The sequence below is a fragment of the Ursus maritimus genome, unplaced genomic scaffold (assembly GCF_017311325.1).
Source record: "Ursus maritimus isolate PB19 unplaced genomic scaffold, ASM1731132v1 scaffold_21, whole genome shotgun sequence".
Taxonomy (NCBI): domain Eukaryota; kingdom Metazoa; phylum Chordata; class Mammalia; order Carnivora; family Ursidae; genus Ursus; species Ursus maritimus.
Genome location: NW_024424564.1, coordinates 8106351 through 8126869, shown reverse-complemented (window position 1 = coordinate 8126869; position 20519 = coordinate 8106351). Strand labels below are relative to the sequence as shown.

The 20519-nt window shown below is 41.8% G+C and overlaps 1 long non-coding RNA gene across 3 annotated transcripts in view; it reads right to left on the bottom strand.

Annotated features, from left to right (window-relative positions):
- The window catches only part of LOC103656841, a 61591-nt gene that overhangs the window by 15971 nt on the left and 25101 nt on the right, over positions 1–20519 (bottom strand). The window contains exon 1 of one of the 3 annotated variants that reach the window (XR_566706.2): positions 16933–18642. The exons of 1 other annotated variant lie outside the window; for it this stretch is intronic. This is a non-coding gene — a long non-coding RNA (uncharacterized LOC103656841). Of the gene's footprint in view, positions 1–1443; positions 1491–16932; positions 18643–20519 lie in introns of those variants that run through there. One more of the 3 variants, XR_566708.1, reaches the window with a different exon arrangement.

Genomic DNA, 20519 nt, shown 5'->3' with positions numbered 1-20519 from the left:
TTGGATCTCAGAACACTGGCATGACTAGAGAGGGATGGAGGCTGTAGACCTCTTGAGGTCTGAGACTTGTCTTTCTTCTTCTCTTTGTCAATGAGGGCAATGCCCAGCACATAACTGTGGCCACGGTTCATTACTGTTGGATAAATACTGAATGAGGTATTCTGGCACACATGTGGCAAAGCAGTGGAGGGGAAAGGAGGAGACAGTGAGAGCTTGGTACCACACTCACCCACTAGGAAGGATGGCCATTTGTGGAAACTGGTGTCTGAGGGGTACACCAGGCTTAGTCATAATCCTGGAAGCTGTTAGCCCAAAGGGTATGTGAGGTGGGTAGGAAGAGAGAAGAACAAGGTAGCACAGTTCAAGATGAGGTTCTAAAGACTAGGGGAGTGAAGTAACCAGGAGTCTTGGGGAAATACATAGGCAAGCAGGAAAACACATCTCCTGTAGCCAGGCTGAGACCCATGTGTGAGACTACTGGTCCTCCTGAGAGGACCCTGAACAATAGAGGACAGGGCAGTGGCTCTGATACACAGATGGAGGTAGGATCATGTGCCAGGTCTCAAGGAGACCCGAGGAATTAAGCAGAGCAATAGGCTGGAAATTTTGGAGCAGAGTCAAAGGACGTGTCCCAGTGCAATGGCCTGAATGAGGCTAGGGAGGGAATGAGTTGTGCTGGAAAACAATACTGACAACCAGAGCCATGGTCCCAAGTCTCAGATACACCTGAAAGCAAACAGGAGTCTAGGAGGAATGTAGTGGGACAGTCTACCACTGAGCCCCTTCATTGGGAGGAAGACCAGTTGGGTTCCAGTGAAGGACAGCCTGTTGAACCTGCAGCTGTGCAATTTACTCTTGGGTCATCTGGAACATATGATCAGGCTGGCCTCAGCTTTGAAAGACTAGGTAAGGCAAAAGGAAGGGAAACTGGCCGGGTAGGTGGTAGAAGTGAGGTAGGCCGGGCAGCATCATTTTTAAGTAGAAAGTTGAACCGGGTGATATATTTTGACCTGTAATGTACTATGAGGTGCTTGAATTATGGTTAGCTTTTGCTATAAAAGTAAATCACAGGAACGTACTAAGAAAGGCCTAATTCTTAGTGCCCCAACCAGAGGGCAAGCAGACCAAAATTCCCAGGTTTATTTTCAGTAACTAAAATGTTAGGGAAAGGTCTAAAGTATTCCAGATGGAATGTAACTTGAAGTGGGAAGCAGGAAGGAGGGAGAAGTGTGCGCCATTTCTCACCTTGACTTTACATCTGTTATTACTTTCTTATTTCCCTGAAATACTAGGCTCCTCTCCACAAAAAACAATCCCTTCTTCATACACACTAGCTCCTCCCGCCTTCCTTCCCATAACAAAAAAGAAGGCAGTAATGTAAATGTGAGGCTCTTTTGTTTCTAAACCTATCCATAGGATTGATTCTATTTGAGCATTCCTTACCTTAAATTTCAGTATTGTCTTATCCTCAACAGACTAATGCCCACCTGTGTAGAAACAAATACCACGTCAGCCGCTTAATGAAAAGGGTGTGATGACAGCCCATTTTGCTATAAACAAAAATCCCAGCATGACATTTTTAATGTCGTTGAAGCCTCCCAATTTTTTAGCCACATGGCTTTGTATTTGGGATTCTTGGTCAACATCGTTCCCAAGCAGGATGCAGGATACACATTGTCTATAAAATCATGCAGATGGAGTTATTTCAACCTAAGTTCTTGTGTAAACTAAAATAAAGAATTAAAGAGAGCTGTTTAAAAAATAAAGAGCAAATAAAGTAGATGACATTGAAGCCAAAATACCCGTCCCAAGGGCTAGTAAGCCATGCGGGTTCAAGAACAATATCCTGACACATTTGTCAGTCCATTTGTGGACCAGGTTCAGAAGAGGGAAATTTAAATGCTGGCATGTTTCCAAAGTGAAGATGAGATTGCTTATACTCCTACTTCATGGTGATCAAGAAGCTGGGGACAACGGTCTTGGGCGAGCTGCTCTGAAACTAATACAGTAGTTGCTGAGGGCACCTGACTGGTAGCTAGTGAAACCCTGTTGCTGCGTTCAAAGCACCAACTCCGACCTGCTCACGAGACTTTTCTCCCATGCGTGTAAAGTCAGGTTAGCCTACAGGAGCAAGAAAGCCTTCCACACGTAGTAAGAACCATGATTGGAAAGGTGGTAAAAAGATCCTACCCAGGTTGGATAAATTAAGCTTATCATTGCTGTTTTGCAAACAGACTGCCTTCTCTTCCCCTTCCCTGGAACACCCTCTCCCCACCTACCCCTGATCTAAACACCAGGCCTCAAGGCCTAGCAATAGTCACTTACCATCCCAGACCCTGCCTGGAGCCCCCTACAGTTCTGAGAGTCTCAACTGTGTAATTCAACTTGCATTTCTTTGGAGTTTGGTTTTTGTTTTTTGGTTGGTTGGTTTTTTTTTTAATTGTTTGCTATTGTTTCCAGGGTTAATCTTCCTTCAGCTGCCAAAGCAAATATTCCCTTAGGGCAAGTTTCCTGTGGTTAGCATCTTTTGCCTTCCACTGGTACAGAAATGAGTTACTATTTTTGGCAAAATGAATTTACAATTTACAAAGCACACGCTCGCATATTCTCCCTTAATCCTCAGAAGAACCCAGTGAGAGTGACAGTCCTCATTTTATAGACCAGGAATCATCTCACAGAGCTTCAATCATTTGCCTGGGATCACACCCTCAGGGAATGGTGGGGCTGGCCCTGAGCTCCAGGCTCCTGATTCCAAATCCTTGGCAATTTCCACCTATGTTGGGCCTCTTCCCAATGTGTTGCTCGGTGGACCTAGAATTATTTTATAGATTAACTCTGTTATATAAGGGTGGAAGGGCATGTTTATGACTGTTGTGGTTTACAGGATGAAATTTAGTCTGTGAAAATTCAGATTTTAAAGTTTATGTTTGTCAGAGCTTTAAGTGCAAGGATATTGTGGGAAGAGAGTGATGTGATCACGTATATACACATACACACTCATATAATCACACACACACATACCTATACATACATATATATATATATATATATTCATGTACAAATATAAAATGCTGAATGAAATATGAAATAAATTGCAATCTCTTTTAACTTTCTCACCTTTGGGAGAGAAAACTATTGAGCACAATTTCTCTTTCTCTTTTTTCAGATGTTGCAATGTGTTTCTCAATGTTTTTACTTTGTCAATTAGGTGAACCCAAAAGGAAACATTAGTCCTCGGGGAGACCCTAAACAGAAGTACCAAAGATGAATATAGCATCAGCCAACACTCTTTTGAGGGATGCCAAAGTCACTCATTCACTCTCTTTCCTAACAGCATTATCTAGTGAAATATTTTAGTAAAATAATATTATTTCGATAAAAATAATAGAACCACACCCATGAACCCATCACCCAATTTATAAAAAAAGAAACATTACTAATAGAGGTAAAGGTCCCTGTGTACACATCTGCTTCTTTTTTTTTTTTTTAAGATTTTATTTATTTATTCAACAGAGAGAGAGACAGCCAGCGACAGAGGCAACACAAGCAGGGGGAGTGGGAGAGGAAGAAGCAGGCTCATAGCGGAGGAGCCTGATGTGGGGCTCGATCCCAGAACGCCGGGATCACGCCCTGAGCCGAAGGCAGACGCTTAACCGCTGTGCTACCCAGGCGCCCCTACACATCTACATCTTAATCCCCTTTCTGTCTACCAGATGGTTTCCAGGGTTTTTTTGGTTTTTTTAAAGATTTTATTTATTTATTTATTTGAGAGAGACAGAGATAGCGAGAGACAGCATGAGCAGGGAGGGGAGGGAGAAGCAGGGAGCCTGACTCAGGGCTCGATTCCAGGATTCTGGGATCATGACCTGAGCGAAAGGCAGACATCCTTGCTAACACTTGGTATTGTCAAACTGTAATTTTTTTCCAAAATGATAAGCATGAAATGGTATTTCTGTGTGGTTTAAATTTGTAATTTTCTAATTACTAATAAGGTTGAACATCTTTTCAGATGTTTGTTGCCTGTTCTCATTTTATTTTCTCTGAATAATCTGTTTATACTTTTTTGCTCATTTCTTTGTTAATTTGTTTGAACTTTTTGTATCAATTGGGGCATTGACCATATATTCTGTGTATTAGTTCTTTGCCAGTGATATTATGCATTGCCAATATCTTCTCTCAATCTGTACTATCCTTTTATTTCAATTATAGATTTGATCCCATAAGTATTAAATTTCAACATAGTTGTTCTTAGTAATCTTTATTTTTTAGGATTTGAGTCGATACCTAAGATATTCTTCCACAGTTATGTCATAAGGATATTCTATATTTTTTCCCTAAAGGTTTATTGTATTTTTTTTTATGCTTTGTTCTTATTCCACCTCAAATTTCTTTTATAGGTATGATGTGAGGCAGAGATTCAATGTATTTTTCCATTTGGAAAACCCGTTGTCCCAGCACTTACTGAATAACCCATCATTTTCCATTGATCTTTAGTACCAGTTCTCCACTCGTCAAGTTTCCATGCGGGTCTAGTTTTATTTCTAGACTCCTTGTTGTGTCCCATTACTTTATCTGTTCATCCCGGTGCTAAAAACTTAATATTTTAGAGAAAGTTCCTTACTCTTTGAAATGACTGTGACTCTCCCTGGCCCTTTGTTCTTCTAAATTAAATTTGGGATCAGTTTGATAAGTTTCATAAAAAAATCCTTCTGAATAGTGATTATAATCACACTACATCTATAAATGCCCTATGACCATATTAAAGAAACTCAAAAACAGGAAGAACACTCTCACAATATTAACACCCTGGCACAATCGCTCCTATAAACATATCTGTGCATGTTGGGGGAGGCCACTGAGAAGATGCAACTGCCTTTTGACCTGTGAGCTGGACCGCAGCCACGGGAAGCTCCCCATTCCACCCGTATCCTTGGAATGTGGGTCCCACTTGCCGTCCCCGCTCCCAGAGTCTGCCCCAAGGACACAGCCATGAGAGTGGTATGGTGCTGAGACCATATGTGACTCAACCCAGTTAAGGCCTCTGTATAAACTTTTAAGATTTGCTGGGTGAGAGTGGAGATCTACTTGTCTTTCAGCCGCCCAAGACAAGTCTGGTATGTAAGTTCTCTGCTTCTTAAACCTGCCACCTGCCAATCTGGAGTGGCCTGTCTCTTCTGTCTGCCTATGCCCTCTGTATGAAGGCTGGTTTCAGATTACAGCTGTGAAGCTGTGTATGTGTGTGCTTATTGTTTCTTTCCCACTAGAAAGTTACCTCCCTGGGAAGAGGGACGTTGCCCCTTTTGTTCTCTGTTATAATGCCAATGCCTAGAAAAGTACCTAGCACATAGCAGATACTCAATTGATAGCTGTAGAATAAATGAACAAATAAATGTTAAGTGCATTTTCTTATAATCTTTTGTCTGTAACTGTACTTTTAAACAGTTTTAAAACCATTAACAGAGGGGCTAGATATTTTTTCCATGTAGGCTTGTGAAGAATAAGACACTATTCTAAGGAGACATTTCTTACAGTGTGTTAAATAGACATTAGACCAACAGGACGCTGTTTGGAAGGAAAGCTCAGTGTGCAAATGTGTTTGAAAAATGCCTCGTGCAATCTTTGTCTCTTAGAGCCCCTGTGTGTGCTGGAATAGTAAACGTTCTGAGAAGTTCTGCTGTAAGAAAACTAGTTTGATTTTCTCCAAAAATTTTGTGGTGCTCCGACTTTTAAAAAATACCAACCCCCTTTTGTAATACCAAACACAAATGCTGATCTAAAGAACAGTTCTATTTCTGGGGAAGTATAGAACTGGAAAATGTTAGGAATGTAAAATTGTTTAACTCTCTTCTTCCATGCAGTCGAACATGTCCGGGGGTAATGCTGCATGCCGCAGAGAAAGATTAATTCATGGGACTGACACATCCCTTGAGAAGTTCATCTTTAATCACTTCTTTTCCTGCTAGTCACAAATACAGTAGAAATAATTAGATGCTGCAAATCTCCAAATTCCTACTAGCTCATAAAAGTAAAATTTAGTAAATTTACAAATATCAATGTCATTTGCTTTACTCCTGAAAGAGAGTGAACTTGTAAAAACTGCCTGGCATTCGTGTGTCTATGCCATCCTATCGGTGCAGGCATGGCAGCCGATCTACCTCTCAGCTCCAGCTCTTTTTTCTGACTCTGATTCTTTGGTTCCCAAAGGAAGAACATTATTTAAATAATCGAATATTCTATACTGTGACAACCATATTTTCCAGATTTCAGTGACAGGTGGTATTTCCTGTTCCAGACTGAACACTAAATTTATAAAAATTTCTTCACTATAACCATTCTGCAATTGATTTTACATCGAATAACCATAGTTTACCAAGGCTTTCTTGAGAGTCGGCGTGGGCACTGCTATTATACTAGGACAATAGACATAAACCAGAAGTGTCCCAGGCAAATCAGGCATAAGGTCATCCTAATTATAGAAGACTCATTTCACATGGCTCCTTTAATGTAGGATGATGGATTGTAACTATCTTGCTTTGGAAGGCCTTAAAGCATGTATTTTATTACAATTGATGCAATTGCTTTAAAAATTATCCATCATTTTATGATTCCAATATAAAATCAAGAGTATGAGGGAGTTAAGTGATAATTATCAGTATTCCCAAGCATCAGATGTAAGATCTCTTTCTACAAAGCATCATAACACCACTTTAAAAAAACTGTAGGACCCTAAATATAGACAAAGCTAAGTGTATTTCTTTTTGTTTGCGACTCTCTTAAAATAGAATTTATATATATATCCTAGCTTTTTAGAAAGACTATGGATATGTCAGCTATCCTGGAGGTGACTGCATTGACCTCAGTAACCCATCTTCAATTTCTGCTTGGGGAGAGAGCGAGGGTGCTTTCCAAGAGGAACTCTTAATGATAAAGCAGTGGTAACATTTTTCCAAATAATAAAGTAAGATTTTTGTATACCATTTACAATTACTAATTTATCTTTTGGGGAGCATTTTTTGACATTTCTTTACAAGAGAGTAACAAAAATAATCCCCCACTTGTGTTTTATGAGTAGAATCATCTTCTTGCTGAAGACGTTCGATCCAGTTGGTTTGTAAAGGTGTAACCTGGGAGTACTTACACTAAAATCTATGTAGACATAATATGATTATAAGTATAGCCAGATACATATACAGATACACATGTTATATAAACAGAGTGATGTCTTCTACTTTTGAAGAGTTTCCTAGGAGGAGAGTTTGCCTCTTTCAGAAATAAGTTAATCAGATTTAGGGCCTTAGTAAGCAAAACAGTATGTCACATATGCAGCTCTATGTTGATAGACAGGTAGATAGATAGATTGACATAGGTATGGAAATATCCACAATATATATCATATCCAGATGTAAATATAGATATAGAAAATGCAAATATAAATATATGCAAATATAGACATAGACATGAAGATAAATTCTATAGCTGGTTCTTCCTGTTTTAATGCATGTATTTAGGGCATCTTAATAATAGCAAATTATTACTTTCATCTTGGTTTACTTTTCCAAAATATATTTTGGCTGTTATATAAATGAAACCCAGGGAATGGCTAGGATTCCCATCAAGATTATAGACTTCTTCCCTCCCACGCTAATTTGCATTAGGAGTTTAGAGAAAAACTGATTTGGAAGACTACTCGAGGGCTTGAGTCCTGCTGGCTCTTCAGCCTGGTGTGTTCTCTTTCCACATCTGCAAGGCACAGTCCCAAAGGTCATGAAGATCTCTGTGTTAATTTCACCTACTCAGAGAGGCCTTCCTTTTTTTTTTTTTTAAGATTTTATTTATTTATGTGACAGAGAGACAGCCGGCGAGAGAGGGAACACAGCAGGGGAGTGGGAGAGGAAGAAGCAGGCTCCCAGCGGAGGAGCCTGATGTGGGGCTCGATCCCGAAACGCCGGGATCACGCCCTGAGCCGAAGGCAGACGCTTAAGGACTGCGCCACCCAGGAGCCCCCAGAGAGGCCTTCCTGAAGGCTCCAGCCAAGGGAGCGTGGCTCTCCCTCCTACTCTGCTTTGTTTTGTTCCCTTACATTTGTCATTCCTGATTCCTTCCTTCCTACTTCTCTTCCCTTCCCTCCCCTCCCCTCTCTTCTTCTTCCCTTTCCTCTCCTCTCCTCTCCTCTCCTCTCCTCTCCTCTCCTCTTCTCTCCTCTCCTCTTCTCTCTTTTCTCTCCCTCCCTCCCTCCTTCTGTCTCTCTCTCTTTTTCAGCTGTCTCTCTCTCTAAAAGGCTGGAACTCTAGTTACTTGTTATTGTATTTTCAGGGCCCAGAATATTGCCTGGCACAAAGTAATCGTTCCAAATATCTTTGTTACATGAGTAAATGAATGAATAAATTAACATTCATCCAGTTCAACTCATCAGATAAAATTACACGAGAGTTTAAGTGATCTTCCATAGCGAATAGGAAACCACGCTTTTTGAACTCCAACTATGTTCCAGGCACTGTGCTAGGAATGCTTGGGAATATCATTCAACGGGGTCACATGTATGAAATGGAACTACTGTTATGTTTCTTTGACTGAACTTAATTTCTCTTTGGAGCCCTTATTCTATTCGGCAGTGGAAATTTCATCTTAATCTATAAGGGGTTTCATGTCCTATTCTTGGGGGTTGTGCCTCCATTTCTAGGGTTGACGTGTCAGTGGGGAGGCAGGGTTCTGTGTTGTCAGTTCTCCATGCTGGCCTCTGACAGAGCATTCTTGTTCCTGCTTGACCCTCGTCATTGGTACACACAGGTCCCTTCAGGTGTGGTTCCCTCCGCTAGTTCCTGACAACCTGGGCATGTGGAAATGGCTCCCTTGTCTTCTTCAGATGCGTGAGACCGTCACGCTGCATCTGAGAGGAGACGGGAGCTGCAGTTGGCACTTAAGGAACAACTTAGGAAACAATGGAGGAAAAGGTTCTTTTCCTGTAATGTCGAATAGAGTGTGGGAGGGAGGCAAGATGACAGAAAGGCATCACGGGAACCAGAGAAAGAGAGGGTTTTGTAAAAGGTCCACTGTGTCAAACCCCAAGAGAAATCGATGCAACAACGAAATGGATGCAACAATGAAAAAGAGGCCTGAGGATCTTGTCTGTGGGATGCCTCAAACAATGACGATTGGGGGGGGGAGGAAGTAAAAAGAAAAGGTAGCTAATATACAGTAAAACATAGATGAAAAATTTTATTTGGACTTTTTTTTCCTTACTGAAAAGTTTTGCAATTTTTCTGTAGAAACCCAGTGAAGGAATGCTGGTCACATGTGGTTTTTTTTCACTTTTCACTCGCAAGATTGCTGGCTGTAGGCACGTCACGGGCCCTGTGTCCTCAGCCCCTGATTTAACTGACTTGGCACCCTTCAAACACTTGAATATTTCATCCTTAGATTTGTGCTGTTTCTTAAATGGCAATGACCTTCTGTGATGGTCAGTTGCTCATTTTCTGCCTGCCCACCCCCCGGAGAAAAAGGTTTGTGGAGGCATTACACAGAACAGCTGCTTAGAACATGCCTAAGCCAGTTTACATTAGGCTGTTTTTTCTTGAGAAAGTCATAGTTTAAACAAATGGTTGTGTCTATTTTAATCATTTTTGCCCTCTTTTGAAGTGTTTTTTCAAACATAAGTTTTTTTTTTAGAATAGAGTTTTGCATTATAAATTAGTCTGCTCTGTCGTGTTCCTTTTAAACACAGCTGTTACTACAATGTAAACAGAGTTTTAAAAATGTAGATAAACAGTTACAAGAGGAAGAGTTTCAAGTGTTTTTAACACATGGTCAGTTTTTGCTTACTTGAATTCTGTGGTTTGAAAGTTAAATTCGAAATACACTCTTGATTTCACAGATGTCAGGCTATTCAATACAGCTGTTCGTGGACGCCCTAAAAGGCATTGCAAGTTCACAGTCAGCACAATTTTGACAATATCATATTTTTGAAGCCATATCTGCAGTAAAGCTAAGATGAATGTGGAAAGTCTATCATGGTACACTCTGCGAAACTCTATAGGGCATACATGTGGAATGGAAAGAATCCCTAGTAGGGCCAAAGCTAACACGTGAGAAGATTTTGCGTGTCCAACCCAACGCCGTGAAATAGATAGCGAATTTAGTATCTTGAGAGAAGCAGTGGTCTTAATCTCAGAAAGAGAAACAACAGAGTCCTAATTCTTCAGTGCAATGATCTTATACTATATTCTAAGAATTTGCACCTATTCCTACACTTTAGAAAGTTTAGGTTTAGAAAACCTAGGCGTTGCTAGAACATAAAGCTGTTGACTGATCGAAGTTTATTGGTTTAACAAACTTTAAACAAATGGACCTAGATACGACATGAGTGTCCTATTTCCTGAACACCGAACTAGGTCTTCAGGGTACACAAGAAACACAAGCATTTGGAACCAAGAGAGTATTGGACCTAGAACGTTTCAGTGATTTGGGGTGGGTGATATGACTATACATCTGAGATCAGTACCTCCATGAAATATCTGAAAATCTACTATCAAAATAGCCTAGTGGATGTTTAAGGACATTGTGGTTTAAACTATTATCCAGAACTCCCTGATTCCTTGTTTACCTATAATACCATGACTTCTGTTAGTTGAGTGATAAATGTTGAGACCACATGATTTTATGTGATTCTTTGGAAAATGTTCTCCCAGGCAATGTCACGTGAGGTAAAAACGAAAGTAAAATTAAAATCTACCTATAATACAGTCTTGTTAAAAAATGCCATTCATTTAAATGTCCAAGAAAAACACACACAATTTCTACCCATATTGTTCCCAAACCACCATGTCTGAGTTATGGATCTTAGGGAGGAAGCCATGTTACTAAACCTAATTACTCTGTGTTTGGCTTGGAAAAAGAGTTCACTGATTATTTACCTATATCATGCAACCCAACATGACCTCATTTTCAATAAAAACATATGATTTGATCCAAAGCCTTCTGCAGGACTCCATAATTAGACACCTTATCCATCAAGCTGCAAGGAAACTTTGGTAAAGGAGTAAAACAAGAATTTTCATGTGTTAAGTTATACAGCAGAGGGAGTCCCTTGAATATAATACAAACATACTGATATTGCCAAAGAAAAGTCAATTAAAAATTATATGCACTCTTAGACTTTCGAAGCTCAAGACGCGTTGTGTAATTCAGGTCAAACAGCCCTTGCGTAAAGGTATTCATGAAAATTACGCTTTATTTATTAGCGTTTTCATCTCTACCATCTTCTAAGTCTTTTCCTAAGTGAATATTGGAACTGGTCTAAAAAGAATAAACAACATTTTTGCTTCATCAGAATGTGCACAATCTGTATGAACGCACATATTGTGTATTTATAAGTAATGCCATGTTGGGAATCTTAAATTTTCTCCTAAAACTTGATCACATATTTGATCCTTTAATGTTTTTACCTCTAATGTACATAAATCTTGTTTCAAGGTAAATTGAATGGACTCCCTTAAATGAAAGAGAATCTGGATTTCTTCCAAAAAGTCACCTCTTATTTTCATTCCCTGGTTTGGCTGTCCCTCAGACCTCCCAATGCCATGTGAGTGAAGGCGAAGACCAAGATGACTTGCTTCTGCTGCCACCGATTTTTTTCTCCCTCTACTTCTCTTTCCTGTTCAGCCTCACACACCATACAACGGCCATGGAGAATCTTGCCAAACGTAAGTAACAATAACTCTTGTTTATTGTCCTCAAAGAGCTCTGAGTAATACTTGAAAATTTAAGATTGAGAAACTGTGGATATCTTCAGAGGCTCTTCAATTACTTATTTATATTTTTAAAAACAAGTTCCACTGGGTTTCATTTTGCCTGCTCTCTCATCCCATTGATATAATTCGTATAAATGTTATCTTATGAGCATAATATAAAAACCCCCACCCAGCATATAAACCATTTCTTTACTAGTTAAGAAAGAAGAACTAGTGAGATGCTTGAAACATTTAGGCAGGCGCGCCTGGGTGGCACAGCGGGTAAGCGTCTGCCTTCGGCTCAGGGCGTGATCCCGGCATTCTGGGATCGAGCCCCACATCAGGCTCTTCCGCTATGAGCCTGCTTCTTCCTCTCCCACTCCCCCTGCTTGTGTTCCTTCTCTCGCTGGCTGTCTCTATCTCTGTCGAATTAATAAATAAAATCTTAAAAAAAAAAAAAAAAGAAACATTTAGGCAAGATGTTGAATTGCTGCTGAGAAGGTAATCTCCCGGGCAGAGAACTGCTATTCTAGTGGAGAAGCTGTCTTGCTGGTGGACTTTTCCTGTTTTTTTTTTAAACATTCTTCATGTGACACTGGAAGGGCACTCTTGAGGTCAGATATCAAGATGTAAAGTTGTGGGGAGCTGATTCAAGTGGAGCTACTATGAAACCTTCCCTTGTCCTCATTTGAGCATAACGCAGGCTTACGCTGATGTAATCATTTCTACTATATACTAAGGGCACTTGTGGGCATGATGAGAAGAAAGTGAGTTGTCTACTACCTCAATTACATTTGCTTTTTTGACTTCTGTAGTATTAATTTCCTTTATTCCAACAGAACATAGGAACCATACAAAGTAGACAAGAGTAAACGGTGAGCATTGTGCTAGCCATTGCTATTTTTGTAAAGCAAGCCCGTAATGACTCAAGGAAGGAATGATTCCAGGGAATGCAATCTGGTAAGGAGTTTTTACCTAATTACTTCCCTACATTGCTGACCGGCTTTCTCTGGCCCTAGTTCTCATCCTGAATGCCCCGGTGGTCCTTCCCTTTCGTTTACCCAAGTTAGCTACCTCCAGTGGCTTTGCCCAAGATCGCCTAGTGATTTTTCTCGTCTTTTCCTCTAATTTCCTGTTGCCCCCCTTCCCCCAATCAATGCATTTCCTGTAGATCCGTCAGATCTTCCTCTCTCCTCAAGAGGAAACAGTGGGTTCCCATTGTGGGCCTTTGTGGCACTGAACCAATTCCATGACCATGGTGACAGTCCTGGTCAAAAGATGGAATAATTTACACTCTCACCAAATAAACCACAAATGTTCCTTGAATACAACCTCAGTTCAAAATGTTTTCCTGCACCATGCACCACACCATTTCTATTGGGCAGCCAAATATTTAAAATGATGTGTGTGTGTGTAGATATCCATATATATATATGGATATATATATACACATATGTATATATACATATTCTCAACTCCAGGTGAAGATACAAAGTAGCCCACATTGTCACTCAAGGTGGGCTTTCCTTTGTCTCCAAGAAAATGAGGACCTGTTCAAGGAATATAAAAACTCGCTCTTATACTCCAATTGCACACCATAATGTCTAATATAATGGTAGGTGTGTTTTAAATATTTAAGCAGTGTTCATGTCCCTAATCAGTTCCTTCTCTTGCATTTCCCATTTCTGGAAGTAGAATCAGCATTCTCTCAATGCTCCAGGCCCAGATGATTCAGGGCCAGGACCCAGGGGAAGATAATCCGGAGAGGCACTTGGCTTAGATGCAAAAGCTAAACAGATGTAAAAAACAAAACCAAAACCAAAAACACAACCCCAGTGCGGCAGGCTAAAACTCCCCAACCCACATTCTGATCCCTGGAACCTGTGACAAAGACGCCATAGACATGTTCAAGTTAGAGATCCCAAGATGCGAATGTTATCTGGGATGATCAGAGGGTCCTCAGGGCAATCACAAATGTCCTTACAAGAGCGAGGCGGGGCGTTTACACAGGCAGAAGAAGAGAAGGTAGCGTGCCCACGAGATAGAAGTGGTGCACCCACCCAGCAGGGCTGCTGACAGCCACCAGCAGCTGCTAGGCGAGGAAGGGATTCTCCCCTCAAGCCTCAGGAGGGAGTGTGGCCCAGCAGACACCTCGACTTCAGACCTCTGTCACCCAGAACGAGAGGAGTAAATCTCCATGTCTTAAGCAGCTAGGGGTGCACTAATGGGTTATAGTATCAACGGGAAACAAATCTACTCAGTAATCAAGGTAAACGTTTAAGAGTAAAGTTTACTTTTAAAAAATCAAAATTAATGCAAAAAAAATTTGTGATAAACAAAATGCAAAACCTTAAATACAGACAGGCTATCTCTGAGGAATTCTTCTTTTGTTCCCGTAGTCCCCATAGCCAATCATTTGATTGGGCCTGGGGTCTGGGCCACTATAATTTCTTTTGATTCTCTCTTTTGCTTTTCTTTCCAATGGGGTCACTTCTCTGTTTCAAATGCTCATGATTTCTCACTGTCACGATTTTGACAAACAGGAATCTGCTTTGTCTGTTTCTACTCTCTCTTCCCTTCCAGTCCATGCTCACCGCCGTTGGGAAGAAGAGGTTCTTCCATTGTTCAAAGCCTCCAAAAGGGGTCTCAAGGCCCTCGGAAGTCTGGCTGCCCACTTTCCAGTCTCATCTAACACTTTTCCTTCGCACATAGCCTTAGTCCCCCAAATGCACGCTAGTCTTTCCCAGCCAGGCATCATCGTTCCTGTACTTTCCTTATATGGCTCATCTGTTTGTGTTTTATGAAGAGGCTGTGGTGTAAGCCTTCAAACTGAAGTCCAACATTATGTGCTGTCTTGACACTGGGTAAAATTAGAAGGGCCTTCCTTATCTGATCCCATGAATAAGGTCCCCTAGCCCAAAAAGTCTCCTTATCAGGCAGGTCACAGTATTTCCTGATCACCCCTGAGTAGCAGGTGTCAGATCCCTGCCAACCTGCAGAATTGGCCACACAAGCCAATCATACCCTCCTGTGGGCACCCTCCCCTTTTAATACTAGGAAGCCTGACTCTCACAGCCCCTTCTTGTTTACTCTGCTCCCAAATGCAAGCTCTGTATACCTCTGGGAGGCATACTCTGGAAGTATATGTGACCAACAAAACTGCCATTGATGTCATCTGTCCAGTATGGGATGTCCATCTGCCCAGAACCCTAGGGAAGGAATCCCTCCCTTAATGAATGAGGTAAACAGAAGGCGATTAAAACAGATTCATGTACAGCTCCTAACAGACCACTCACTATCTTTGTGACTTCAGGAAAATAAAAAGGACCAGAGGATCATTTTAAAACTTAACAAACTATAAGCACGACCACTTCATTTGAGTTTTTTTTTTAAAGCCCACAAAGGACCTGCTTCAGAGGTCAAAGCCCTGGGACTCTGGGGGGGGTGACATTACCGTGGAATGGTCAACACTTCAGGCTCCGGGTTTGAATTGTGGCTCTGCCTCCTCCCAGCTGTGTGACCTTGGTCTGGTTTCTTAGTCCTCCTAAGATTTGGTTTCCTCAAGCATTGGGACAAATATTGACTCTTGGTGTTGTTGTAGTAACAACATAAAATAGAAATGAGATGACCCATGTAAAAGGATTTATACAGTTCCTAGCACGGGCACTCGGTAAATATTTTTTATTGGTATTGACATAATAGCCAGGACGATACATATAGTTGGCTCTGCTACTGAGATCATATTTAGTCTCAAACCAGGAAGCCTCCAAAGGCTCCTGGAACCCTTGAGCCTGTGGTTTCACGCCTGACTTCTACATGTGTTGTCTTAATGGGAATAAAGGTAACTTTTCTAAGACTCTTATCGTATAGACCGCAGTCTTCAGGCCGCCCAAGGTAGAGAAGCACCCTGTCTATTGAGGCCTTACCTTTTATACTTTTTGGTGACAGAGGAAAAGACTATCTTCAGGTTAGTCCTAAGGATCCCTAGGTGACCGTTCCAGCCCCTTACTGAGGATGTTGTGTGGGGGGCTGGGGGTCAGAAAGGTGGCATCCGGGGAAAAGGGCAGTTTATATTCACCTAGCATATGTCTTTCTCCCACATGATTTTCTCCCATTTAGGGAGCAGAATGGTGACATCTGTATATATTAGTCAGATTTCTTATGTATTGTATTTTTGTCAAGTGCCAGATACTCTTGGTAAATGAGATTATATCTTATGTTATATCATTTCAAATTAAACAACTTTAATTCTGAGTTTTCAGGATGCTGTCCGGTTATACATGTTTTTGTTTCTTTTTGATCTCTCTGTGTGCTGGCATTAATCTTGATTTTCAATGAGCTTTTCTACAGGATTCCATTACTGTCTCCAGAAGCACTGGGGTTTACAACAGCCTCGGTGTTAACCTCACCCCATAGCCTAGGGTAAATAAAACTCAAAAGATAAGTAGAAAGATGGCTGGTATCGTCCATTCATAATGGGGGAGGTTAGACTGAGACTCCATTTCAGATCCTAGTGTGGCTAGTGATTTGTTCAGCGAAAGAAGAAGACATTTTGGGTTTTTTGAACTTTTTATTTCTACTTTGTAAAGCCTTCCATTGCATTTCCGTCTTCCTCTCTTTCCCTTTCCTCCATCAAAAAATCGTAAAGAAGCAGACGTGGATGGGGGATGACCCAGGTATTGCGTTGGTGATTGTTAGCCATGGCGGAGGTAGGAGGGAGCAGAAAGGGAAGCATGGCGGTGTCGGGAAGAAGGAAGCTCTCATGGGGGCAGCGGTCCCACTCCTGTCTCTCTTCAGGGTAATCTTAATCCCTGGCTAGGGATGAATGTGGATCTGGTGAGTTGATGCTTGCACCTCCTGCAGTGCCTTTAACTTAGCTGCGGAGCATGATTACCAAGAGGAAGATGTGGGTATGTACATTCCTTCTTCTCCACAACTGACAATAGCGTTCTCAGGCCTGCTTCATTTGAAGACAGGCAGGGAGAGGGAGCAAAATTCCACATTCATAGCAACCCGACCCCTGGACAAACGGGAACAAACAGAACAAAATATGCAGCAAGTCAGAGCTGCAGTGCCGGCTGGCAGTGTTCACACCCTACTGTATGCCCCCTGGGCCTTTGGGAGAGAATTCTCACACAGGGATATTTGCATAACCCACCAGAAAGAGAGCATCACCAAATAATTTCAAGAAACATAGGCTACTAACCTGGGGACTGGGCTTGTCGTGAAGCCAATGTTTTGGCGTCAAGCGCGGCTCCTACCAGCTCTGCATGATGATGTACCGAGGACATCTGGTGTTTTTGTCTGCCCAGCATCCAGCTCACCTTCTTCTGCTAAAAGCACCTCCATTTCCATTGGGCGAATCACCCAGCCGTCATCACATGCAGGATTGGCAGGACCAATACTTGATGAGCGAAGGAGTGGGAACAAGACCCAAACAGGGACTCTCCTGTTTTTCCTCTTGGGAATGTGACCATCAAGTGGGTTGACATGATGAAGGGAAAGGGTCAGAGTTCATTCATCCCGACTTCAGCGCCCTGATGGATGGTCTATTCATGTCTGTTACCTAAGTACTAACCACGCTAATGCCTATCCTCCCTAAAGCCTGGGATAGCGGATGTCCCCTTAATTCCAAGAATAATTCCTTTAGTCCATAAATTAGCCAGAGTCAGTTTCCTTAGCTCACAATGGAAGAATCTTAGCTTGAAACTGGTGTCATCACAGGACAAAAGGAGGAGCAATGGACTGAGGGTCCAGAGCCTGGATTCTGGACTCGGTTCTGTCCTAAACTAGTCTATGAACTCGGAGAGGTCCCTTAATCTTTCTGAGCCACAGTGTCTTCATCAGTAGATTAAATAATTGGGTTAGATAATTCTAAGGTCCATTTATTTATAAGGTTCTGGAATTTGAATTTATTTTAAAAATATGTGTCTCCATGGGGTTGTATTCATTTGTAAACATAATTTCTTGAGCTCTCATTATGCTAGTCTTTGGGGATACAGAAGTGAACTTGGGATACAGAGGTTACATTCTGATGTAGGAGATAAATTATAAATAAGCAAGCAAATGAAATAATTATGGACTGTGAGAAGTTCTTTGCAAACAACAACAAAGTTGATGAGATGGGGAATTGGCGGGGAAGGCTAGCTGAGACAGCATAGTGAGGGGAGCCTCTCTGACGTGGCAACCTGGAATAGAAACTAAATGATGAGAACAGGTCAGCTGTGTGAAGAGGTGGGGAAAGCACATTCTAGGCAGAGAGAACATGTGTTCAGGCCTGGGGTTAGAAAGGGAACTTGATTTCTAAAGTACAGGGAGGAGTGGGCAGAATGGGAGGAAGGAGACTGCAGAGGAAGGGAGACCAAGACCATACAGGACCTTGTAGACCCAGGAAAAGAATATGAATTTTATTCTAAAAGATCCAATGTATAAGTTAAGAGAATTGCTCTTGGGTGATCTGTGGGGTTTAGAGTGCTGTGAGAGGGGGGTGAGGAATTAGGAAGTTAACTATAATTGTTGAGGGGAGAGAGGACTGTGGCTTCGACTAAAAAGGTACCATTGAAGATAGAGAGAAATGTGTGGATTTGACATAATTTTGGATGTAGCACCCAAAGAATTTGGTGGTATGGGGGTCGGGGAAAAGAGAGGAGTCTAAAGTGACCCACAACTAGTTGGTTTGACCATGTGAATGAAGATGGAACCCTTTATTGAAAAGAGGAGCCAGGGGGGCAAGAGGTATGGTGTACATAATGGTGGCAGGGGGTAATCAGAGATTCACTTGCACATATTAAGAGTTTGATATCCTTATGAAAAATCCAAGTGGAGTGGAGCCATTGCATAGGAAATTGACTATAAATATCGGGAGCTCAAGAGAGGGGTCATGGCTGGAGATAAATATTTGAAAATCATCAGCATGAAGATGGTATTCAAAGCCACAAACATAGATGCGATTTCTTATGGGAGGAGTATACACAGAAACAAGGGTTGAAGACCAAAACCCGAAGCTCTCCAACATTAGAGGTCACGTAACATGTGAGATTCCAGTAGGGGAGACTAAGAAGTGATCAATGAGGGAGAAAAGAAACAAGAGAGGGTGATGTGATCCAAGCCAGGAGTGGAGAGTGTTTCACAGAGGAGGAAATGATCAACTGTGTTCAACACTCTGAACATCCCTGGAGCATGCGCTTAGCGACATGGAAGCCATTGGTGACTGTAACCAGATTAGTTGCAGGAGAGTGGTGGAAATGCATTAGGGACGGGTGAGTGGAGGTGACTAAAGAGCTGATGGGTGGCATGTGTAGAGGTCCTTTGAGAAATTTTGCTCTGAAAGGAAGCAGAGAAATGGGGCAATGGTTGGCTAATTGAATGGAAGGTTATCAAAAGATGGTGCTAACGTAAGCCTATGGAAATGATTCAGTAGAGAGAAAGAGGTTGGTGACTCACCGAAGCTGAAATAACTGGCAAAGAAATGGCCCTGAGAAGGGGAGAAGGAGCAGCAATGAAGAGACTTCTTGCCCTGTTTCGGTGTAGAGATGTTTCTTATACTATAAAAGCAGGGAGTATGCTAACAGGGGCAGATAAATGTGTAAATATGTAGATGGACCCCTGGAATGCCAGGGAGTTCCTTTCCTCAGTCAAGTGAGACACTGACACCTGAGATGGGGCAGTGGAGACCACAGGGAGGTTCGAGGCTCTAGGAGAAAGGTTTAAATGGTAACTTAAAGAGCAAGAAAGCAAGTTAAGAGGGGATCATTAGAACCTTCAGACAGTGATTTGGGGATCTGGGGTCATGATTTCAAAGTCGGTCTCCTTGGTGGGATCTTATCCAGCACCATGGAGCACGGGTTTGTGCACAGAGATGGAGGGGAGCTGGACTTGTCAGGTTGCTTTTTCATTGTTGTTGTTTTGCTTTATTTTAACCAGAAGAGTGTGATGGCGGAGAGAGAACAAAGGGAGTCGCGGGTGTTTGCAATGACACACAGTGGAATCTAAACTGAGTGAAAACTGTAAGTGAAGATATGAAAGGTCGTGAATAGAGCAACAACTGTAGGATGAATGAGCAGTGTAAAGGAGGTGGGATCCCCGGAGTGGAGAAGACAGCCATGGGAGGTGTCAGAGTAAGTGAGCTGGAAGGGTAGGAGGCAGGCTGCAGGGAACGGACTATTTAAAATCAAGAGTTTGGAGGAGAAATGTTAGGTCACTGGACTTGCGTTGGGGTTTGGACTGGAACACACAAGCAATCAAAACAGTGCCGCAGAGAGACAGGGAAGCGGACCATTCCCTCTTTTATCACTGCACGTTCAGTGCTGATTGAGTCTTAGTCAGATCCAGGGAGATTGAGGCCTACTTTCTAAAACTGAAGAGTTCAGTCTAAATCTAACCGGGTTTGAGAATGCAAGATTAAGATGAGGCAGGGTGTGCTCAGATAGGAATGTATTTTGCCGCCAATAGTTGAAAACTCAACCTCCAGGGGATGAAACAATGAGATGATTATCTTGCTAATACAATTAGAAGTTTGGAGAAAAGTGACTACTGGCCTTGGCTTAGTCCCTCCACAATGTAAAGGTCAGAATCTGTGATTCTTTTGACCTTTTCCTCCTGCTACAAAGTGACTGCTCTTCATTTTCCCACGTCAGAACTCCAGGGTCCGTTCTCTGCTGAGACCAGGTGGAACCATTTCAGACTCTAGAAAGAGGATGGCAGAATAGAATCAAATTGGCCAATCACCAGGGTCTACAGCTATTATTATTATCTGGAACTGCTGTATACATAGAAATGGGTATAAAACTTAAA